This window comes from Vicugna pacos, chromosome 13 (assembly GCF_048564905.1).
Source record: "Vicugna pacos chromosome 13, VicPac4, whole genome shotgun sequence".
Classification (NCBI taxonomy): Eukaryota; Metazoa; Chordata; class Mammalia; order Artiodactyla; family Camelidae; genus Vicugna; species Vicugna pacos.
The window spans coordinates 35318001-35343669 of NC_132999.1; the positions used below are offsets into that span (position 1 = coordinate 35318001).

The 25669-nt window shown below is 44.1% G+C and overlaps 1 protein-coding gene across 2 annotated transcripts in view; it reads right to left on the reverse strand.

Annotated features, from left to right (window-relative positions):
- The window catches only part of RNF220 (ring finger protein 220), a 203963-nt gene that overhangs the window by 177321 nt on the left and 973 nt on the right, over window positions 1-25669 (reverse strand). The window lies entirely within an intron of this gene.

The window sequence follows — 25669 nt, forward strand, 5'->3', positions numbered from 1 at the left end:
TGTAAGCTGCTTAAAGGAGGAAACTGGGTCTTGTTTACATTGGTTCTAATAACCTAATGATTCATCACATATAGTAGAAACTCAATAAGTTTGTGGGATGAATGAATGAATGAAGAAATGCTGCTCGTTCTTCTTATAATCATGTCTTGAGTATTCTCTGCACTATATTCAACAGAGATCACAAACCCCCTCCACATACTAAGTTTCCGGCTGCTACTCCATCCATTCCTCCACAATTCTCCACAAAGCCTCTTACTTCCTACTTGAAAGGTAGAGGCCACTAGCATCCTCCTCCCCATCAATTAAAACTTTTCTCTTCCTTCACTCCTCTTAGAATTACTGCTCATCTCCAAGGCTAATCCTTTTATCTATCGCCTTGACTGTATCTCTTGTACTTCTTCCTCAGATTTGCATCCTTCATTATCCCTGTTCTGGATTATCATGTACTTTACCTTTCCCTTTTTCATTCATACCAGCTCAGAGAATGTGAAGGTAGCACAGTCACCCTAGAAAATACTAGATACTGTATTTAGGGAAACAGACTAATCAGGAATTCACATCCGTGATGGTAATTCTCTTTAATATCCTGCCATGCATGACTTTCATAGGCTCAGAAAATGCCTGGAGTTGTGACAGCAAATTAAAAGCCTCAGTCCCTATGGCTGCTTAGGGCAGGGGCAGGCACAGCCTAACACTGCTCTTAGCTGCTGGGTGAGACAGGATAGTACTAGGGCAAGGACTTCCCCTTTAACTGAGGGCCAGCACTCTTTCCAAAGAGTATCTGGCAAGTGGCTAGCACAATAGGTTCTAGATCAGGGGATACATCAAGTCACACATTCCGACGCACAGGAGTGCCCCTGACAGGTTTCAGACAGGGTGCTTCAAGCAAGACAGAGTTCTCCTTGACAATGCAGTCCTGATTCTAAGGGTCAGCCCCTGGGGCGAGCTTCCCCTTGAGTCTGGCTCATGTCAAGGTCTCTAAGGCAACTGAAGGAGTTTCCCTTTGAGATTCAGGGAACAGAAGGAAAAAGGCTCCAAAAAAAGCTTGGCCCCCAAGCTCTCTCTTGTGCTGCCAGGCTAGGTCCCAAGCACACCCATGATTACCACTCCCTCAACAGATGGACCAAGTTGAGAAGGAGTCTGTTCTAAGTCAGAATTCCTTCTATTATAATTGAAGAGATCATTCGGGAAAGATTTCTGTCATCTATTGCAGTGGTACAGGGAAAAAGCACATGTTTTCAGCATCAGACAGGTCTGGCTTTGAATCTCAGCTCTGCCACTAAACTAGCTGTGTGTTGGTCAGATGTCTTAAACCCTCTGAGTCTGTAAGATGGAGGTGATATCTACCTGAAGGGCTGTTGTATAATAAATCTTAAATTTATTCCCCTGCTTCCCTTCCACTTCCTCTATTACAGGCTAGGCACCTCAGTCCCAATCCCAGGGTCACTTTGACTATGTCCCTCCATTCTTTGCTATGTCCCCTTCATCTTTTCCCCCTCCTCTCCCTTGTACCATATGTACCTGCCAGACTGAACTCTTTTCATTTTCCTGAATACATCAAGCTCTCTCTCCACAGAAATTGTCCCAAAGAACTTTCTGCAGTGATGAAAAAGTTCCACACTATAGCTGTCCACTCTAACAGCCACTAGTCACATGAGGATAGTCAGCACTTGAGTTGTAGCTAGTGGGACCACGGAGATACATTTTTAATTGTCCTTAAGTTTAATTTAAATAGCCCCACATGGCTAGTGCCTACCATTATGTACAGTTCTAGACTGTTAAGCCTTTGCATTTGCTATTTCCCTGCATGGGATGTATTTCCCACTCTTCACCTACCTAACTTTTATTCAGTCTTAAAGTCTCAACTTGAACAACTGTTCTTCTAGGATGCATATCCTGGGAAATTGGACTCAGTTAAGTTTCCCCTTTGTTATCTTCCATAGCACCCTCTACCACTTCTCTGACAATTACCAATCATCACATTTTTAAAAATTACTGTTTGTCTGTATTTTCCATTAGGGTGTCAACTTTATCACTGATCTTAGGGCCCTACAGGTCTGGATACATCTTACCTTCCCTTTGAGTGGACATCCCCAGGACCTTAGGATTTAGACTTTTTCAAGTTGGAGACTGTTATCTTTCAGATAACTACTGCACATTTGAATAGCTTTAGGGATTGATTCGAGGTGGCCTTCTACTTTTCTAAGGATAAGCCAAGTCAGTAACTAAAAAGGAAAGGAATGATAAAATGCCTCATTAAAATTAAAAACTTCTACCTGCAAAATCAACAACAGCAACAACAAACCCCACCATCCTAGAATATCAAGACAAATGATAAACTGGGGGGAAATATACAACATAAATTATAGATAAAATGATTAATATCCTTCTTATAAAAAGAGTGCTTAAAATCAATAAGAGACAGATGGACACCACAAGGATTAAAGAACTGAACAGGCAATTCCAAAAAACAAGATAAATTAATCTCAAAGACACTAAAAAATGTTTAACTTCACTAGTAACTAAATAAATGCAGATTAAACAAACATAATACCATTTTTGTCTATTAAATTGGCAAAGATCAAAAAGCTTTATCATAATGTGTTGATAAGAGCATAAAGAAATAGGTAATTTGGCAACAAGCATAAAAATTTAAATACATGTACTTTTTATCCAGCAATTCTACTTTCAGAAATATATCCTAAGAAAATAATCAAACACTTGACAAAGGTGAATTTATAAAGATGTTCTCTGTAAGTATTGTTTATGATACTGAAAAGCTGGAAACAACCTAATTAGACAACCAGAGGTTGGTTAAATAAAATACGATACATCCCTGCAATGGAATACTAAGTGGCTGTTAAAAGTGGTGATATAGACCTACATTTACTGACACGGAGCACTATCTACAATAAATGAGAAAGTGAAAAAGTCACAAGTTAGCATGTTAGTATAGTCTTACTTGTATAAAAATTTTTTTTGTCAACTTCTCTCTCTATTCATAAAAAGAATCTGGAAGGCTGTATGCCAAACTGTTAATAGTTCTCTCTGTGTAAATATTAATATCTTTTCTTGCTTAAAATCCTGGCAAAGAGCCAGTCCTCCCTAGGATTCTCTTGTATAGGATTTGGTCCCCTCAAATGGGTCACAGAGGACCTAAGAAATATCCAGTACTAGGTTTCCTGATTGATGCAGTGGTAAACTCACTGGGAGTCCAGATCATACCTTTTATTCACTAATGTGTCCCTTGTGTCTAGAACTGTCTGGCACACAGTAGGCATTCAACAAATAGGTGTTGAATTAATGCAGCATTTCAGAGCACCAATTTTATTAACATATTAACAAAGCATTTTTAAACATTATTTTGATAAATTAAACCCAGAATGCAAAATTCACAAAAACTGAAGATAATACAAGATTCCTAAATATGTTATACTTCCTATTCACCATTACAATGCTGGGGCCATAGATTAATTTTCTTCTATCATTTGTATATTTTCCCAGAAGATTCTGAGATGCAGTGAATAACATCTTCGTGCAAGGCCTTTCCTACCCCTTTCTGAGGCTCAGTATTACAATGAATAACTCACAGATGAGAAAATGAAGGTTTGGAGGTTGCTCAAGGTCACACAGTTAAAAAGCAGGGGAATCAGGACCCCAATCCAGGCCCATTTATCTCCAAAACTCATCCACGGCTTTGAGAGGTGCAAAGTAAGACAATGAAAAGGACATTGCAGGTCCGTGACAGCTAATGTCTGTGCTTCCTAACAAGCCACCACCACTCAGCCCTGCGCTCCCATGTCTAAGAGGTGCTTTTTCTTAACCCTTGGAGAATCCAGAGGACGATCTGTCACCAGGGTTATTAGCATTTCTTCCTGAGTATCGACAGCTTGTCTTTCCTTCCTCCAACCAGTGACTGATTTCTTCAAATGCTCGCCAAATACAGCCCAAGTCACCATGGTAAACGTATTGACAGAATCATATTAAAAGCTACTGAGCATTTACAGGGTTGTAAGTTATGCAGGGGGGAAAATTGATAAGAAAAAATACAGGGAAAGAAAACAAGTTCCATCAGCAGTGACAATTAGTTATTCAGAAGCTGCTGGTTGGCATTGTTTTTTAAATATACTTAATTACTAATTACGGTTTTTTTTCAGGAGAGTGGCCTCAGTCAGAGTTGCTCCACCTTAAAGCTAATCATTAATATTTCAGCTGCTCAGCTTAGACTCTGTGTTCATGCCACTGACCCATCCACAGCTGTGTCTATGCAGGCGACCTGAGCACCAGCTGCTGGCCTGGAAGCAGAGTCCACTGTGTTGGCTGGTTTGCTACACCAATCCCAAAGTCGGCTAGTCCATTTACCATAAAGCAGCAGACATTGAAGTCCTTATTCCTCTAAAGATTGAGGCTGGTTCAATAAGCCAAATTCTGCTCTAAGCCACCTAGACAACTGACAATTTTTCAAAGGAATGACCTATCTTTTCTAAGTTAATTTACACCTTTTATTGGGGGACATAAGTGTTGCCTTAGGCAAGACAGAGAATACAGAAGAGTTTGTTTTCAGCTCCTAATTCCCTGGGTACTCTGATGTGAACCTTATAACAAATAAGGTCAGCCTCTCAGCCCGCGCAGGGACTGAGGGTAAACACGCGTGAGGGCGCCAGGTCCCTGCGTGGGAGTATGTTTGGCGGATGCCCATCTCCCGTGTTTCCAACTTCACATGCTTCTTCAGGAGAATCTAATCCTCACAGGAGAATTTAATCTGTTCATTTGCTCACATCTCATCAGCACCCTGCTTTGTGGAGGGCTGTTTGATGTCCCAAGGAAAAGACTTGGAAGTCTTTTAAAGCCTTTTTGATGTGAACCAGAAAATCACGTTTTGTCAAGGGTGCACTCAACTTGAACCTCAAAAGGTTCAGGACTCAGAAACCACACAGTTCAAGTGGGATTTAAACTGGGCAAAATTACTTCCTTGTCTTCCCCAGCAAGTCCCTCCCCTGGCCTTTGTGCTAACAGTTTCTGTACACTGTTGGGCCTTCCCCCCACCTTTCATTCTCTTACAGACACACACACATGCACGCACAGGCACGCACACACACATCTTGGCAAGAAAACGAAAAATATACCATTCCCAAAGAAGTGGCTCTCTCTCCACTGAGGATAAAAGCTGTACCCAGCTCCTCTGTCCTTAAAGATTCTGAATAGTCATTGCTGGGGCCCCAGAGGCCTGGAACGCTGTAGGTGAGGGTCAAATGATTTACAGAGCCAAATAGCTATGATTGCATCTTTAATCGAGGCATTTAACTAGATACGAAACTAGAGTCCCCTGTGCCCAAGGGAGCTTTTGCAGAGACAACTGGAAACTTGCTTTCGGGAGTAGCTACTTTGTGTGTGAAGTCATACCTTAGGATGTTACTGTTCAACTTAGAAATGAAGGGACAGGAGATTTGACTTCTCCTCAAATCAAGGCGAAGAACTGAGCTGAGAGAATAATCTAACCTTAACATTCTCTTTCCAGACCTCTCGTCTTCTATTTTTCCCTTTTTAGCTTTGAAAATCCAGTTACTCAACAGCCAGCACTAGTTTAGATTAAGGAGACAATCGTGAAAAGATCCAAAGTGTCATACCCTAAGGAACCTCAGATGCCTTGTCCCCATGGCTAGAACCACACCAAAGTTTCAGTGACCACTGTCTCATGTCGTGCTAATCGTAACAGTCACCATTTATTGATGGCTACTGTAGATCAGGCACCATGCTATAAATAGAGTATCTCATTTAATTTGTTCAATAAAACAAAAAGGTAAGTCAGTTCATTACTATTTTGCAGACGAGAAAACTGAGACTCAAAAAGTTTAAATTACCTGCCACAAAGCAGCCCAGCTACTAAGTGCGAGAGCTGTGACTAAAACCCAATCTGTTGAGCATCAAAGCCAGTGTCCTTGGCTTAACACCATGTCACTCAGCATCTATTCTGCTGCAGTTTTGGTTTTGTTTTTTAGAAGACACATAGTGCTTTATAAATTAGTTTATTTAGTATTTATTAAGTAACTGCTATGGGAAAGGCACTGTGGATACTTCAAGAAGTGTAAGACATGATTCCTCCCCCCTCTCTGAGTCGAACTACGGCAATGGCCTTTTTACAATGGTCCTCTTTTCCTGACACTTACGGTTTGTTATTCACATAGCAGCCTGAGTAATCTTTTTGAATGATAAATCACAATATGGTACTTCTCCCTGTTTAAACAATCTGTCACTTCTAGAATAAAATCCAAACTCACTGTGATCTAAAAGATCAGTGGAATTCTGATCTTTCCCCATTTTATCCACTGCTGCATTCCTCCAAGTTCACTCCATCCCAGTGCTCAGACCTTCTCTCTGCTCTTTAAATGTGCCAACACACTCTTCTTCCAAACTGTTATGTCATTATCACCTGCTCATCATTCATATTTCAATTCAAACATCACCTTCAGGGGTGTACTGGGCATATTTGATACAGTGGATCATTTTCTTGATGACAAAGAAAATCATGTCATAATCAGCCATAGCAACAATTTTCTTGATTAATTCTTTAGTTTTAACATCAGTGATGAATAATTTAAACAGAATGTTTTATTTCTAAAGATAATGTAGCTTACTAAACTATTTACTAGATGAACTAAAATTTACACATACCAAAGAAAAATGTCACACCCCGCAGTTTGCAGCTCGTTTCACTGTTTCAAAATTTAAACATAAGAATACCAAGTGGTCACAAAGGACGGCAGAAGTGGAATAACTCAATTTGTCTTTCTTCATCTTTACAATTAATGTGGCCTATTGTTTATTTTGAATCTACTGTTCACATGCAGGAATGTGCAGTATCACAGGACCTGGGGATGGAAACTGTGCCTTAAGTGAGCTCAGATGCTTCTGAGCTGTTAGGCACTTACTCTCGAAGCAAGTCTACAGATGTCAGGGCCCACAGTGTAACTGGAAGTTCTCCCATTTCTTCCTTATAGAATACAATGTTTATTAAAGAATAAATAATAAAAAATGTGCAAATTTGAAACTTACATACAAACTTACATACTAAAACTCAAGAACTACAGCAATTTTTCAGATTTCAGACCAACAGAAGATATTTTCAAGGAGAAATATTTTATAATCGACACTGTTTAAAACCGCAGCATGTGATGGTATTAAAAAGCAAACTTTTAGTTAATTGTTGTCCTAAAATTCTTCTGCAGACTAACATAGTACCCTGCTCCCCTCGCCAATGTACATTTCACTCTCTATCATGATTAGAAAAAAAAAAAAAGCGCTGTGGCCTGGGGAAACACCAGGCATTACGGGAATAATAACAGGGTCCAAGAAGCAGGAGAACCGTGGGAGTATCATGTCCCAGAAACCAAGGGAAGGCAATTCCTAGAAGGATGACGTCATCAGTTGTATCCAGCACTACAGAGGATCCCTCCTCTGAACCGGGTGCCAGGGCCTAGAAATCTCCCTCCACTACACAGAAAGGTAAAACCAAGTCCTCCTTCCTCTGGCTGTCATGTAAACTAATTCAGAGGGAAAATGTCTTATACTTGGTCTTCACCATTTCTTACCATCAGTGGCAGAAAGACAGAGGTGCACATATCATGTTGAGCCAATGGCAGGTCTGTGTTTTCTAGACTCTAATCCTGCAAAGAACTACCAATGGCCACCACTAACCCTCATGGTGTGTGAGGAGGAAAGAGACCCACTTAGAGGATGGCTAGGGATGGGGTCTTCTGGCCTGCTCCTACTTGGCCACACTGCCGACATGAGGGGCAAATCTCATAGAAATGGCCATAAACAGAGCTAGCTAAGTGGGATTCCATGTACCTCTCACATCTGCTCTCTGTCCACCCCACCCTGCTCCCTTGAAAGCAGCAAGCATTAGACCACTTTTAAGTCTCTTCATTTCTGAACCCTCTTCATTATATAGCTCCAGAACCAGTCTGTATTTTTTGGATGTTGAAACTGAAACAACCATTAATTAAACTTTTTACAAACTAATTCAGAAAAGAAAATTAATTTTACAAACGACAACAAATCAGACACTTGCCCAGCAATTGTGACTATACATCTCATCAAACCTGGTCATTTGAAAGAAATGGAACCCAATTAATAATTAGTTCTAGAATCAGAGGAATCATTCAATTTTATCACGTCATCTCTCCAAGATTGAATCTTTAGACACTAGGTTACAGGCTTTTCCCATAATATAGTCTTCCAAATTTTTTTAAAAATAAACTTTTTAGAATAGTTTTTAGATTTACAGAAATATTGCAAAGATAGTACAGAAAGTTCCCATATTCCTCACACTCAGTGTCCCCGGTTCCTAACATCTTCTTTCAGTATGGTAATTTGTCATTAATGAGCCAATACTGATACACTATTATTAACTAACGTCCATACGTTATTCTGATTTCTTTAGTTTTCACCTAGCCTCCATTTTTTTGCTCTAGCACTTTCAAATTAAGTTTTAGATCATAAACTAGATTTTTAAATTATAAAAATAGTACATGCACATGTTAACTATTCAAATACTACAGAAGACCATAAAATAAAAAGTGTTACTCCTACTTTCCAGCCCAGTTATACTCCCCAAAGGAAACTACTGTTAACAATCTCTTTTGTGCCCTTTTAAAAGTTCTGTATGCATATACAAAGATATACATGTAGGTATCTTCTTTTCTGTACAAAGGGGTCATAAACTTCTCTGTACTTCGCTTTACATATATGCACACATGACCCTAACTCATTTTTTAAAGCCACTACACACTATTCTGTTATACAGAGGTACCATAATTTATTTCCCTAATTCCCTATCAATGTGCCCTTAGGTCACTTCTGTTTTTTCAAGTTACAAACAATACTACAAAGTACATATATTTTTATGTACTCGACCAAATAGACATAGGATAATATCTTATTGTTGAATCTCATCAAAGGATATTTGCATTTAAAATTTTCGTAGACAAATACCGCCAAACTGCTCTCTAAAGAGACCGTACCACTTTACAGTCCCACCAGTTATGTGCACAGGATCCGGTCTCCCCATGCTTTCATCACCAATAGCTATGTTATCAAACAAGTTATGTGTAATTCCTTGAAACACTTTCAAATTGCCATCGTCTTCCCACCTCCATCTTCAAGTTTTCTTTCTTTCTTTTTAGCTTTCTGGTCACTCTTGGTTTTCTTCCTGCCTTCTCTGTGGAGACTGTCCTATACTTTTTTCCTACACTCACACACCTGATTCCCCCTGCCCCTTCTCCGACAACCCCATTTTTCCTGCTCACAAATTCCTTATAGTTTCTCTGCAGCTGAACATGATTCAATAAAAAACTGATATCCTTCTGCTCCCCCAACCTGCTGGCCCTTCTGAACCAAGAGAGAATGTTAATAGGGAAACCCGGAAATCTTTCATCTGGGTCAAAATATCAAAATGAATAAATTCATCTTGGCGTAACTCTGAGGAAAAAACATCGAGAAGAATTCGGCATTGTTTCCTTGCTAGAACCGAATCTGTTATTTTTTCTACATTCCACACCTGGATCTTTCTCCCTTTGAATCAATAGTTCATAATTTTTATTCATTACTCTTCTGGGTGTGTGTAGCTAGAACTGGAGTGCAGGCAAAAGTTAAGGTGGAGGGAAAGAAAAGAAAAATCCCAACGTGCTGATTAAGAGCAGGGACAAACAGGCAGGAAGGGTAGTGGGGAGGGGGGCAAAGCACAGCTCAGGAAAAAAAAAAAGCCAACTTCTTAAATCCTCTAAGGAAAGTTCTTGACTTTAGCTCCATCACCACTCCCCTCATTCCTAAGCTCTAAAAACAGAATCATAGGACAAGAATGGGTTGGAGGGTGGGGCATAAGTGGAGGAGGGAAAGTATCCTATTCCTCTAACTGCAACCCCCACCCCACACAGCCCCCAACTTCTTATCCGGCAAAGCTCTATGCACCATCAAGAATCAGCTTAATAGAATAAACCACTTAGGGCTGAGGCTCAGAAAAAGTCAAAGACCCCACAATCTCCTTGCCTATTAAGCTTCTTAGAAGTTAGAATGCTGCTAAAGAAAGTGATATTGTGGCCAAGCTACTTAGAAAGAACACAAGGATGCTAAGTTGGGAAGAGGGAGGCCAGTTTGGGGGTTTATGAGCATCGATCGATCATTAACGACAGACGATGGGGCAGGGGGTGGATACTGGAGTGGGAGCAAAAGTAGCCAGCCGTGAGAATGGGTGCTATTTTAAGTCTTCAAGTTGAGATTGAGGAGAAGGGTATTTGTAGAATGTACAAATGGGATGAGACTCTGGCTAGTAAAAGGGAATTTTTTTTTCCCTTAGGATAAAGGGGAAAGCACAGTTTTAAGCTTCATGTAAGTAATTAGGAAATAAGAAAAATAAAGCAACTTGTAATAGTTCCTTCCTAGCTCAAATTTCCCAATGATTCTAGGCATTCTGCCGCTCCCTTATCCTCTCCCCAGTGAGGCTGGCAGAGAGCCCACAGGCTTGCCATCTGAGCGGCAGGCAAGGCAGAGGCCAAGAACAAGACTAACCAAGCCCTTTATCCCCAAATAAAGTCCTGGTGGCTCACTATCCTTTCCTGGGTAGGAATTCTAGTTATTTCCACCCTATGCCTTTGAGGGGAGGTAAACAGGGGAATTACCAATGAGGTCCAGTCATCTCTGTCCCAGCCCCACAGCCCCATTTAACTGGAGCCAAGAAGGAAGGACAACGCTACAGGTACCAGCTCCTTAGTATCAACTGGGAATTCTTTGGGCTACAGAAAGACCTGTCACAGACTGTACAAACCCTTAAGGGATCAGGGCTGTCCAGAGTCACTGTCTCTGTTACGTAATCGAGAGGAGAGGCCTGGGGTAGGGAAAAGAGTCCGGTTCAAATCTGTGCCCGAGGCCCTGTAATAGTGATTCTAGCGAAGGTGTATTAAAGGCTTACTTTGCGCCAGGCCCTGTTCTTAGGGCTTTATTTATATTTTACATGAACTCATTTAATCCTTTTAACAACCCTAGGAGACTGGCGTTAGTGCTAGTTCCACTTTAACCTGAGGAAACCGAGGCATAGAGGAAGAGGGGCAGCTGCCCTGTCCTCAGAGTTGGCTCTCCAGGAACTGTGATATCCGTAAAGTGCAGAGTGTCCCAAAGGCAGGCGCTGCGCCACAAGAAGCATGAGGACTGAGCAGATGCTAAACCACCCTTCCCCTGCCATCAAGGGACGTGTCTGACAAACAGGGTTTTTCTGTTGTTTTGTTTTCAGATCATAACTAGTTAAGTTCCAGGCAACATACTAGGTGCTGAGAACAGACCTGAGTAAGACACAGTCCCCACCTCATGGAACTCATGGTGCAGACAGAGTGACAAAGCCTGGTGAGGGGGCCAAAACAGACTGTGTCCAAGGGCTGCCCACGACAGAAGACTTCGAGTAAGGACACAGCCTGACGTACATACATGAAGCACTAAGAACTGTGTCTGACGCTGGCGAGCAGATACAAGGATTATTCTTATTCCCTCATGAATTTGACCCACAGGCCTCCCTCTCCTGGGGTTTTCCTCCTTCCCACTGGCCCCAGAGCCAGACTGCCTCCCGAGCTGAGTCTCATCTCTGCTCTTCCTTGCTATTGTGACAATGGGCCTCAGTTTCCTCGTCTGTAAAATGGAAATAATAACAATACCTATCTCCTAGGGATTTTATGAGGATTGGATAAATGATTGCCCATAAAGCACTCAGGAAAGGGCCTGACACACAGAAAGCACTCCAAAGGTGTGACTCTTCTCATTAGGAGCAGGCTCTGTGCCTGTCTTTGTCCACAGTCACTCTACTCGCAATAAAAAGTCTGGATTTAAACGCATCTGGTACAGTTAGTTTAAGGAGGATAGGAAGTCTCAGGGACTAAATAGGAGGAGAACAGTTCCCTTGGGAAGTTGGAGGAATAACCCTGGAACTTGTTAATTAAGATCTTGTTAATGAACCTGCTTGTTAATGGTCTATTAAATAATCACACAATGAAGTTTGCTGCACAAGGAAAGCCTTCTTCAAGTGCTTGCTTTTTCCAACCCTCCTAGCCCAACTCTGACTTCTAAAGATCTTGCCTAAGGGTGAGCCCTTCTAACTGCTTCCAAATCTGACACGGGCCTCTTCATCTTGTCAGACTGGCCTGTAGAGTGTGGCTATTCTCCCAGCAGAGGAAAGGTCTCCGGGGCAGAAAGCCCTCTTCAACTTGATTCTGCCTATCATTCCTTAGGCCGAGGCATTCTGCCTCTGAGCCCAAACGTTTCCCTCCGCCAAGTAGGAACAGAGTCACTGGCCCTGGAAACCGAAAAATAAAGGCGCTCTGAACTTTGCTGAGAAGAAAGGCAGAGGGAACATTCCTTTCAATGGGAAGACAAAATTTCAACTGAGATGTCACAGATCTGTATAGCAAGTGGCCTGAGATCTCCGTTCACCAAAAGTCTACAAAACTTGTGTCCCAGACTGCCTAGGAAAATAAATAGCTGCAGTCAGCGTCCAAGAATGCAGTCTCTCCTCTGGAACCAACTTCAAGGATGAAACAGCATGTAAGAGGGCTCCCTCTAGGTAGAACACTCAGGTATTTCATAAGCTACTTTAGTCTCCTCAGACCATTCTGCTCTTAGACAGATATTCCTGGGACAGCTGTATTTTATATATATATCTATCTATCATGTGTATGCTATCTGTGGTGTGCTGTATGTCATTTACATGGTTACTTTTCAATTACCAAAATATCTCTTCTGATTCAAGAACCCTCTAAGGTAGAACAAGGATTACTCGCCACCTCCTGTTTGATATATGAGGAGCTGGGGCCCAGAAAAACAAAGCAGCTTACCCGAAGTGGCCCAGCTAGGAAATGACGAGCCAGAGCTTCTGGCTCCATGCTCCTGCCCTGTCATTGAACTGTTCTCAACCTCTCTATTCCTTGTTATCACTTCCCACTTGTAAATGTGCCATCAGGTGCCCTGCCCTTGGTGGATCCTGTGTGGTCCTTCAGACTATGTCAACATGGGCAGAGCCAGCAGGCAACACTCAGTAGAACTCGGCCTGGGCAACAGGGATCCTGGGTTCACCTACTCTCACAACAAATATTTATTGAGCCAGGTGCTACATGAGGAGGAATACTGGATAGAGTCACCCGGGAGGAGACAAACATGGGCCCATAGAGGTGGGACAGTTAAGCAAATAATTACAATACACTGTGATGAGTATTTAAGAAAGGGGAAGTACACTGCCCCCAAGTCCATTAGCAGGGTGGATGAGAGCAACCTTGAGTGTACAGGTGTCTGCAGCCACCTGAACCTTGAACCAGGCCCCTATTAACGGCTCATTTAACCACCTGCCCACTGGCAGCTGCCCCTAGAAGGGTTAAAGCTTGAAGCAGAGAGTCAGCCTGCAGGTGCTGGTGACCAGTTCTGCCATGGTGAGATTTCTCTAAGCCTTATTTCTTTACTAACAAGCATTTCAGCATAAGAAGTAAGCTTCCGGGCTGGGAAGAGGAGAGAGGAGGCTGGCAAAAGATCCTGTCCAGGCCCTTCTCGGCAGTACAACAGCAGTGAGAGGATGAGCTGGCTGGAGCCCAAGGAGCACCAAAGCGTGCACCCGCCTCCCTCACATCTGGCTAAGCACCGTGAACCCTCCTTGGGGCTGCCTCATAATTACAACTCTGCACCGAGAAAGGGGCAGTATGCACACACACAGTCAGCTGATGGGCAATAAGGGAGGAAAAGGGAAACCTGCGGAGAAGCAAAGGCAAAGAGGGGAACTAGAGGCAGCTGGACAGATCCCACCCACGGCAGGAGACTGGAGGAGGAGGTGCCGCCAAGACAGACCTGGGTCTTCACCTTTATCATTCCCGGCTCCTCAGTGGAGTCCCTCCTCTCCACTCACCTAGTCCTCACTCCCCTTCCTCCAAAGCCATACTCCCCTGAGAAAGCTTCCCTCTGAGACTCTCACTATAGGTGAAGGCTTCATAAACTTTAAGGAGCATATGAGAATCACCTGCTTGCTAAATATACAGATTTCTAGACCACATGCCTTGTGTTTCTGATTAGGAGGTCTGGTGTGGGCCCTGGGAATCTGCATTATAAATAACATTCTCCCCAACCCTCACCCCACACCCTCCCATAAGTGATCAGGACACAAGTGGTTCTCAGATCGCATTTTGAGAAACCCAGCCATGGGGATTACTCCCTCTCCTGAAATCCCAGAGCCCTTCTTGTCTGTTATTTTACACAAGCATTTCTTTTTCGTATGTCATCCTAACTACTCACCTTAACTATAAGGCCCTCAAGAAGAGGAAGTGTCATCTCCTACTTCTTTGACTCCCCTGCAAACATCTCTGAGCACAGCAGTCTACCCCCAGGAGCTCAGGAAATGCTGTGAACGTACAGCGATGATGGCGATAAGGGGTTGGGGGAAGGAAAACCACAACAGGGATGGCAGTCCCCGAGGCCCCGGCTGGAAGGAACTGTTTTTAGTATGCCTGCGTGTGCCAGGCTGGGACAACGGTTGGCTCTGCCTTCTTTTTTCCCTTCTTCAATAGTCTTGGCACTATATGCCTAACCTCCCTCATGAAAGTCAAGTCTGAACAAAGCACCTCCCATAAGAAACTTTGCCAAGAAATCCTGCCAAGGATCCCGGGTGCTATGTGGCTTCATTTAATGGCCAGGAGTACCCTAGGTCCTCAGAGCCATCAGGTCTCCATACAGAGCAAAGTATAGAGCTGAGCATGAATTTAGTATAAAGCCCAGGGCCCATCAGCAGGGTCATGGTCCTCCTCTATTCAGCAAGTATCTCCTGAGTGTCTGCTCGGTCCCAAGCGTGGTTCTGGGTGCTTATGGGTCTTAAGATAGCATACATCACCCTAAAGTATTTTATAGTGACAGATCTTCAGAGAGTGACTTTAAAAAGCAAGACCCTAGGTGATGTTGGGCCTCAGAACCACATTAAGCACCAAAAGGACATTCTCAAGAATGTCTGGCTATAGGATGAAGTATAACAGAGACCCAAAGTCAAGTCTTGGACCCTCCAGAAAGAGGAAAGAATTTCTATTCTTATTCACTATCGTGAGCAATCCTTGGCAACTCTGGAGTTCTTTCTTCCACACTCAGTTGCTATACTCTGTCCAGAAAAGCAAACCACCACACCCAGCCTGTTGGAATATGAAACTCCTGGATTTTTCAGATATCAGCTTAAAGGTCACTCCCTCCAGAAAGCTATCCCCGACTCATAGACAAGATTAGGCGCCCATGCATTTTATGTTTCCCCTATTAGAGTATTTTCACAACATCCTGCAATTGCATGTTAAGCTTTCAGCTCCACTGAGGCAGGGGCTCTAATCTATCTTGCTCATCATGGTACCCCCCAGCACCCAGCACAGTGTCTGGAAGGATGCAGGCACTCAGGAAATACTAGTTGAATGATTAAATGAATTGACAAGTACATCATACTCCCTATCAGGATGGAAACGGAACCATGCCTCCTGTATTCTGCCAGTTTTACCCACAGTGCCACTAAAAACACCTGAGAAGTAGCACCCTTCCTCCTGCAGTACCAGTATTTTATAGACGTGGCACAGAGGCTCACAGGATCACCCCAACACAGACTCCAAGAGGCTTGTCCCACGATCAAAGATGGACACACACTCCAAAGTCAATGTAATGTTGCCAAGAGCCTAAGAGTTATATCGGCCAGAAGCCACAATGGCAGCTCTATCACAGACTCGATGGTACAATTTCTTCCCAGTCATTCAATGTCTCAGAGACCCAGCTTTTTCATGAAGAAGGTATTAGGTCCTTCAGCAGCAGGTACTCCCTTTAAATAAAGAAACAATGACAGTAAAAAGCTACCCACACATGATGGGAAGTCGGAAGAGGAAGGCAGCATTTGCCAGGAGGCATCTCTGCGGTCAGGAAAGGGTTAAGCACACACGTCTGTCTGGGATCTCATACCGTAAATCAGCCTTGACTGCTGCTCAGGCTGAATGAAGCCCCACCAGGTTGGCCTGTCAGGAAGGAAGCCCATGCGTCCAGACTTTTGTTGTTCTAAGGATTTTTTTTTTTTTTAATTTTACTGCTCAGGAAGGAAGCCGAAGCCTAGGCCCTAACTGCAGTCCTGCTGATTACTGACCCTCGCGTGTGCTCCTACCTTCACCTCCCTATCTACCTCTCAGACCTAACTCCTTCCTTTCCTAGAGTTCCTTCCTAACTACAACTTTGCCATTTGGGCCTAAATTCCAGACTTTCCCCTCTTCTTCCAAAACCGAAAATGAAGAATGTTCAGCATTTCCCTTCCCACCTTCCATACACCTTCGCGTCTGTGTGTGTGGAAAGGACTGGGGATAGAGAGAGAGGCGAGTGAGTGCTCTGTGATCTACATTTTGCCCCCTAAAGTGACCTGAACCCCTTCTCTTAAATGGAGCCATGAAGGAACTGATGGGGATGGAGGTATCAGACAACTGACCTCCAATGGCAATTTCTGCCACCTATATAGATAGGTGAACAGAAGACTTTTCAAATATGAGCTACTATATTTAAATAACAGACTCAGATTCAAGGTCCTCAGGCAGAGGGTCAGTCTTTTGCACTCCCATACTCAACTCCCCACCTCTCCCACAGACTTGCAGTCTTTCTCTGGTGTTTCCAAGCCCCCTGGGGCTTTCTTTCTACAAAGAGAAAAACACTGAGTTTATTTGTGTGCTCACGGTAATGGACAGCCCTCTTTCACTCCTAGGAGAATGCACACAGACACTATGGAAGAGGCCTGTCCCCGCCCAGCCCTGCCCTCCCCTTCCCCTGCTAATCCCTCCCCAGCAGCCCCCCGCCCAGCTCAGTCCTGCTGCTGTATTTCTCTCCTGACCTACAAGGCCCCTTCAAGCCCCGTCCTAAGCCTCCCCCAAGCAGAGACAATCCATCATGCTGTGGGACTGTGACACACACAGATGGGGAAAGGTTCACAGATTTTTCTCCCATAGGCAAGAGGGGAAAAGTGTCTGTATAACTTAAAATCTGAGGACATACTAGAAACTCTGGGACTTCGAATTCTAATACTAGTCAAGTACCATCACAGCAAATCTGATTATATATGGCCCAAACTTCTATCATACACAAATTCTAATGGCCAATTTATTTCCAATAATATTTGGTAATACAAAATTCCAGAATAAGAAAACATGATGGGATTTGGATTCTCTAACCTGGTCCACGGCCTAGATACCTAACCCAAGTCAAGTCCCTTCTTGACTCAGGGACTCAGTTTCTTTAACTATAATATTACCTTGGTTCTCAATAAAATGAAGGGAGAAAGAGGTCAGAGGGCCACCAGGGCTAATCCTGGTGGATGGATAATAATGAAGGGAGGTGAAGCAGCTGCTATCACAGAAAAGGGCTCTGAGCCTTTCTCCCTCCCTTTTTCCGCATCACCGTAAGGCATAAGTGTGTGAAAGGATCCTACAGACACACTAGTCATTAATGACCCTGTGTTTGGTTACATCCGTGCTTCTAACAATGAAGATTATATCACCAGATTGTCCTTGAAATAATAATAATCACCATGTATTAAACACCTAGTATGCGTGAGGAACTGTTCTAAGCATTATCTGTGTACTTACCCTCATCCAGTCCTTTGCAATAATCCTTTCAGGTTGTATAATTCCCACTTAACAGGTGAGAATACTGAGACCCAGAGGCTAAGTAATTTGCCCAAGGGCACAGAGCAAGTAAGCTAAAGGGTCACGATTTTACTCCAGAGGCTGAACTCGTAACTACTACGTTATATTGCCTCCCCTACCTTTGATCTGAAACACCTTCAAGTTGAGGTTCCAAGGGGCAAATATAGCATTTATTCCTGTAACAGGTATTTATTATGCTAGGCCACTCTGACTCAGTTTAAATCAAACCCTGAAAAGCAGGGTCAAGTGAGAGCAATTAGGATTAGCTAGCACCTAAATGGGAATCATATACCTGAAAATAAAGCAAAGGTCTCTTCAGCGCTGGCCCTTGCCCCCTCCCTACAGCTTCTGACTGTCAGCTGCTCTAAGATGGATGCAAAGCCATAAGTCTCAGCCTGCAAATGAATTTCAGTGGAAAAAGACAACTCTTGCCTGGTGAGTCACACTCAGGCTTACCGGGCTTGATTTCTCATGAGACTGTACCAGGGGAAGTGGTAGAGGGCGTGCTTAGCACGCACAAGGTCCTGGGTTCAATTCCCAGCACCTCCTCTAAAAACAAATTAGTAAATAAACTTAATTACCACCCCCCCCAAAAAAGAGAAATCTCATGAGACTGTACCAAAAGATACCCTAGACTTCCCTAAAGCTCCATGTCTGCTGAACAGAATGTACTGGATGCAGCACCATTATCTCCCCCCAAACACACAACTTTCATTTCCTCTAGGTCATCTTCAATCAGAACACACTCCACAGAGAAAACTGATGGTCAGACGTCTGAATTGCCAGATGGTTGTATGTGTCTACAAATCCTCACATCATTGTCTGTTTCCAGCTCTATTCAGAATCTAGGTAGGAACTTTTTTTCCTAAAACATACACCAAGAGCAGATCCGTATTTGTGGAGAGCCATGATAGGGATGTAATGCCGTGGGAAAACATTTGGGAAGGGGACAGACTCCAACCTTAGGTTTCTAGAAAGTTAGGAAAGATGAGCAAATTTTAAATTATATTTTAAGTTATGAAAGATGTTTTAAGCAAAATAATCAACAAAATAAATCTACATTTGAGAGAGGTAACTGCACATAATTTGAAAAACTCCCTTTGTCCTTATCAAACCTCAAGGCATATAAATATTCTTCCTTCAAACATCTACACCTTTGAGATAGGACAGTCTTATGATACTACCCGATGCAATGCTTAAGAGTGGCAAATTGATGAAAACTTAAAGTAAAAATTAGACTATACTCACCACCATCAATATATTCAATATGCAACTAACACTTACTGAACCCTTTGACTGGCACTGATGCGAAAAAGAATTAACTAAACGTTAAAATGTGATTGAGATAATAGAAAAGTCTGATCCGTTGGGTAGGGCTGGAAGAGAATGAATTGCTCCTGTTTACTTAGCATCTACCAGGTTTACTGATTCATACCACTGCCTCCCATTTCTCCAGGCCTAAACCCATAGTTCCAACTCAGGATCTTTTCCTGCAAAAAGCGTAACAGAGAAACTAAGTGGGTTAAAGTTCTTTTGCAGAAAATTCTCCTCCTTGCCCCAAATAAACAGATATTTAGAAACTTTCACCCTGAAGCACACACTCTGAAGTTCCAAAGCATAAAAACACTCTTTTCAACCACAAACGCCACAACTTAAATGGCATTTTTCAAAAAATTTAAGGCATTTAAGCTACTATATAGTAATGTTATTCTTAGGTTTGCAGCTCACCTCTCATTAAGAGGGATAAAATGACACTGGGAAATGCTGTGGAACTGTCTGAAGAGAATATTTAAATCCAAAAATTATTGTTATTTTGGTGTGAAAATCGTGTGGGTTTTGCAATAAAATGTATCATCACTCCAAATCTCAAGTATTTATAAAGAGGACATTCCAGCATGTGCTCTGATATTTATTGACCAGATGGATGTGGTTAAAGAGTTAAAAATATGAAAAACCATCATAAAAATGTAAGTATTAAATGTATTGTCACCCCAAACCGCGAGTATTTATAAAGATTACGTTTCAACGTGTGCCAATATTTATTAACCAGATGGGTGTGGTTAATATGGGTTAAAAATAAGAAAAACCAACATAAAAATATAATTCTATTTTACAGTTTCCTCTTCCCTGCCTAATGAGGAAAGGGGGTGGGGAGGGAGAACAACTTTTGTTATTTGGATACAATGTGTGTGTTTTGTTTTCAAACAAAAAACGGCCACCAAATAATCAACCTGGGGCCGCTGACCGGAAGGCAGCCCCGGAAAACTTCCCGTGGGAAGAGTTCCAGAAATTGCCCGGACATTAAAACGAGCCCCGCTGTGCTGGCTGCGAGCCTCAGACGGTCAGAGGCGACCGCAACTCGCCTCGCCCGAATACCAGCCATCCTGACGATTCACGAACCCCTGGACTTGGGAAACAAGTCCCCAGAACGTTTTACAGACTTGAAAAACAATAGGGGGAAAACGTTTCAAACCTGCGGGAGAAATCGCAAAGTCCTCGGGTGCCGAGGGCAACGCTAGATCCAGATGTGCACACGTCCATCCTCCCTGCTCTACGCGCCCGGGCGCCCTCCGCGCTCCCGCCTCCCACAGCGTTGCCCCCACTCCCCTCCCCCGCAGTGTCCCCTCTCTTCCTCACTCTGCCACCCGCCCAGCTGCACCTCCTGCCGGGACCCGCGTCACCCCGACCTCCGCATGGGCGCGCCCCCTCCCCGGTCACACCTCCTCCCACCCCCTCCCCGGAACCCCACTCTCTGCGGCTCGGACGGCGTACAGGAAACTGGCCCAGGGCTCGGTTCTCAGTGCAACCTGGGGGCGCTGGGCGTGGAGGGCGGGGCGGGAGTGGGGGCCCTATCGGCCCCCGAGTCCGGCCACGGGCAGTGGCGGCGACGGCGGTCCGGGGCTCGCCCGGCCCGGCGGCAGCGCCCGGAGTTCTCCCGCAGCCTGCAAGTCCGGCCGAGCGACGGCGAGGTCACCAACATTTCTGAAACCACTTGAACGCCATCTCCGTGGCGGAGACCAGTGGGTCCTTTTCAAATGAGCCAACGGGGCCCACTATGTGGTTCGTCCTCCCCCAGGGCCGGCCTCGCACCTCCCCTCGCCCCCTCCCCCAAACGATCAATTACTAGCCACCCTTCTGCCTGGAGCGGCGAGGGGCTGGCTGGCGGCCGCGAGGAAACGGCAGCCCGGATCACTTCTGCATGACAATTGATGGGAGGGAGGGCGCGAGGCGAGGAGGGAGGACGGCTGCGGTGTCCGTTTTCTCACCATGGTGATTAGGCATTCCGGCCGTGCGAGGAGGCAGCCGCCGACCAGAGCGGCGCGGCGTGGAGCGAGGGCAGGGGAAGAGAGCGGGAGCGGGAGCGAGCCCAGCCGCCGGGCGGGCGGGCGAGCGGAGCGCCGAGCCAAGCCAAGCCAGGCCAGATGGCTCTGCAGCCATCAGGGACTGCTCCCGTCCAGCCCGGCCCCACTTTAGCTGTGCAAACATTTCTTTATCCCAACAAGACAATTAAACCCAGCAGCATGAAAAGGAGTCTCCATGACTGTGTTGGGAGTGAACAACCAGAAACCACCACACACACCACAGGAGTTCTTGCCCCCTCCACCCCCACCCACCCAGGAGAGGGAGGGAAAAGGGACTCCAGGAGAACCCCCGGGAGCAGCTAAGCCTACAGTCAGGCTACCTCTGGGCAGTTAGTACAGAGGGTACCATCTGACCCATATCCTCTGGTGATGTGCTCACCCCTTCAGAGTGGTCATCTGCATCAGCTACAATCCAGAAGTAGAGCCTGGTGACCTGAGAACTGCTCCAAACATTCTACCCAGCAAGAGCAATTCTCCTAAAAGCCCAGATTAGGGTCCCTACCCACCCCAGTCCCAGAGCCCTTGGGAAGTAGCCCCCTTAACACACCAGCCGCATGATGTAGCTGGCCCTCCTCATTCCAAGTTGCCCTGGGCCTATGTGGGCTCAGTTGATTTGATTCTTAGGACAAAGGGTCTTCAATGATACGTGCCTTTGCAAAGACACATTTCAGAGTACAAAATACCATCCCCTACCCAGGGCTTTTCAGATTTGAATGACTTTCCAATATACCAAAGATGAGAGCAAAGCAGAACATCAGACAACTGCTGTGAGCCACCTAATTTCCTGCCTACCTGAGAATCTGTTTGACCACAGGGAAAGGCCAAGGAAAGAGGGCCCCTTAGGGTCAGTGCCCAGTGCCCAGTGCCCATCACCAAGATGAGCCATAGGGCAAGGCCTGCCATCAACCCCAAGGGCAGTCCTGGTCCCTCTCAGCCCTCAGGGTGGGCACGCGTTCTAGCCAACTCTGATTTGGGCTGAGTGGATAGACTGCCAGGCTGGCCAAAGACTGTGTCACCCAGACAGGAACTGGACACAGGAATGGTCTACAGAGAACAATCAGGAAATGCACATGATAGGAGCCAGAGTGCTAAGGGGGTAATAATTGTATAGATTCTAGTACAAGGCAGCAGACAATACTTTTCTTCCCTTTTGTTGTAAAGTTTCCTTAATGAGGAAATGTTTATTTTAAAAGCCCTGGGAAACATATCTGTAGACACTTCATATGTAAGACACACGTGGACTATTCGTAATTGGTCCATAAATTTTCACATCATTTCCCTGGACAAGGAGCCTTGGAGACAGGTTCAGGGAATGACAATAAACAGGAGTTACCTCAGTCCCCTTCCTGGGGAATTATGCATCCTCCACGAATGGCTTCTCACAAAACACTTCTCCCCTCTTCCAGGGCACATAAGTTAGTCCTGTTGAATAAAGGCTTCTTTTTTCCATAGAGCCCAACACCTACCTCAGGAATCACCTGTGATGGCAGGTAGATGAACAGGCAAGCAAACTGGAATCATCTACTGGGAGAGACGATACTTTACCCAAGTAGCTACATTTCCTTCTACAAAAAATGCATATTTAATCACAAAAGAAATCCTGCCTATCAGCACCCAGATTTAAGGAAAGAACATGTGTGCATTACACCATGTCTGCAGGCCCCTCTTTCAAATGCTCTCAGATGTGGATATATCTGCATATGGACGCAGTGTGTGAGCAGGGGTGGCTGTGACAGTAAAAACCGTCAGTGTTTCCACTGTAAAACTGATTTTTCATTGACCTAAAATTCAGTCGTAAAACTTCTACTCTAAGTACCCATACTAACCCCCTCCCCCAACAAAACCCTAAAGTTCCATGCTTATTTAGGAGTTTAACTGTTGTATTTAGTTAAAATTTTTTTCATATTTTATGAAAAAAATATTTTATGTATATGAAGAGAGTGGAAGTCAGTCAACCATTCCAAAAATTTACTCTAAATTTTAAGAATGAAAAAAACCTAAAACAAAGGGGGAAGGGTATAGCTCAGTGGTAGAGTGCAGGCCTAGCACGCACAAGGTCTTGGGTTCAATCCTCGGTACCTCCACCAAAAATAATAAACAGATAAACTTAATTACTTATCCCTCCCCCCAAAAAACCCCGTAAAATATACATGGTTCATTTTGGCAATCTGGGCAAAAGCCACTGTAACCTATTACTTTGCTCTTTTGAACACTTTCTATCTTCTCTCTTCTCGCCTCCTCACCCCCGTCACGGCCCTATCTACCCCTCAAGCTCTCCCTTTGGAAGCAGTCTTGTATCCTGTCACTCGATTATCTGAGAAATATTACTTATTTCAAAACGGTTCTGTAGGGAGGAACTGAAAGGCATCTAGTGGGAATAATCAGGCCTTCTAACAGCCCTTAAATATGTATTTACATAAAACAGACCATAAATATTCCGACACACGTCGACATATGACAGGAGCCAAGAAAGCTGCAGCAGACTTTGTCACAGTGCCTCTTCAACCCTTCCCTACAGAAAAATGTTTCTCCGGCTTTCCCAAAACTCAAAATCAAAAGCACAAATGCTACCCAGTATAACCCTGTGAAGGCTGCTATACCACCCAGGAAAAGGAAAAGAGAAAGGAGCACAAATCCAGAGTTATCACAGGGAAACGGTCTTCTATTCACTTTGCACCTTTACTTGTTATTAAAGATCAGTCACGAATGCAACTCTACAAAATCATGTGAGCGGACTAACATCCTACACTGAGAGACACGCCTCTAGGTCTAATGTGTGTATAAGAGAAAAAAAGAGAACACAAAATACTCACTAGAGAGGGATATTTTAAACAAATAAAAGGGGAAAGGGCTCCAATGTATACAACACTACAATCTGAAATAAAGAAGTTTCCCCACGCTTCTGATCAGAATCTCATTAATTTCAAGGTCAGAATTCCATTTCACTTTGGGAGACAGACTCATTTAATTTTTCTCCACCCAGGCGTACTCCTGTGTGAGGGATCCATCTCCATGGGGGCCGGCACCTCACACAATGCAAACCAGGCAAAGGGAAGAGTTATGGCTTTGACACTCGGAGGGGAATGGATAGCCACATCTACGAGTTCTGACTTAACGAACAAGCTTCCTCCTGCTCTGGGGGTCTGATACAGTTTTGGGCTAAAAAAATGGCAAAATGGAGACAAGCTGGATTTGTTAGGAGAGAAGAAAGGGATCTTGATCTCCAGGTGTTACTTTGTGGCATGTTAGTTTTGCGAGGATTTCATTTTCAACTTGTATTTGGAGGGGGAAAAAAAAAGCAGAACCTGTCACCCCCAAAGCCAGGGCAGTTTTGGTCGAAGGTCAGATTAAAGCTAGCCCTGATCACTTGCACATTGACAAACGAAAACTCAACTCAGCTCAACTAAAATGAAACAGACTGACGCAATGCCAATCCATGTTCAGCAAGTATATCCCCAAAGCAGGATCATCACATACATGTGCGCACACGCACACACACATGCACATCAGCTGTACAGAAAGGGAAAGTGTAGAAGAGGCGCTAAAGCAAATGATAGAGAGAGAACACGGGCAGTTGTGCTGTCAGATAGCAGCCTTTTCCCTTAAATGGGGAGGTCTTGGGCTTACAGACGCTGACATAAAAGACACACTGGCAACATATTTCAAAACCAAAGAGGGGTGGATTTACAAGGCAGGTTGATTTTATGATGACTTTTATTGAAAAGGTACGCTGGGTTTAGGCAGATGCCTTTTAGCGCAGGAAAGTTAACACAGTGCCTAATTCAAGGAGACAGCCTGAGGAAGCAGTGCCGACAGGGGAGAGAGCTGCAACGTCTCTATTACTCTCCTCGGCATCATAAAGAGAAGAGAAAAAAATGGCATTCGTGGTGGTGGTTGTAGAGAAGACGGGAGCACAAAAAATAAAGAAGAGGGGAAAGCAAACCTCAGATGTAGTTTTCTTAAGAAAATAAAATGAAGCAAATCTTAGAACAAAGGCTTGGGTAGAAAAACACCCTCAGTTCATAAATTCTCACCAGGCTTGAAGAAAACTGCTCTGTGGGGTCTACCCATAGTCCAAAAGCTTCAAAACACAATTATTTTCTGATTATATTAGAGAACGAGATGGCGGAGTTCAATGCTACTAGTCTACAAGTTTCAAATAAAGGTTTAGCTCCAACTATTAGTGAGAGTAACTAAAGCCCAACAAGGCACTTGGATAACACGAGAAAGCTGTTCCAGAAGCAGAAATTACTAATAGTTGTGGCATCGAATCTGGAGAGTTGCACAGGTCAACCATGTCTGGTCCTAAAAGTGAGCCCCAGGATAAGCAGCCAGCAAACCTGTTAAATCCCAAGAGAAGTCGGCTGTCTAGCCTTGCAATCGCCAGGAAAACACAGCTGTTTGAAATGCTTTATGGTGATTGACGACACCTTTGTCCGTCTCTGAAAAACAGCCTGATTTGGACAAGGCCTGAGAGTTGTGAAAATAAAATCACGTGGGGTCTGCTGGCTGTGATACAATGGAAAAGCTAAAAAATAATACTGAGATCAGAGAAACAGTGAGGACAGCAAGGACAGGACGGCTGGACGAGTTTCTTCA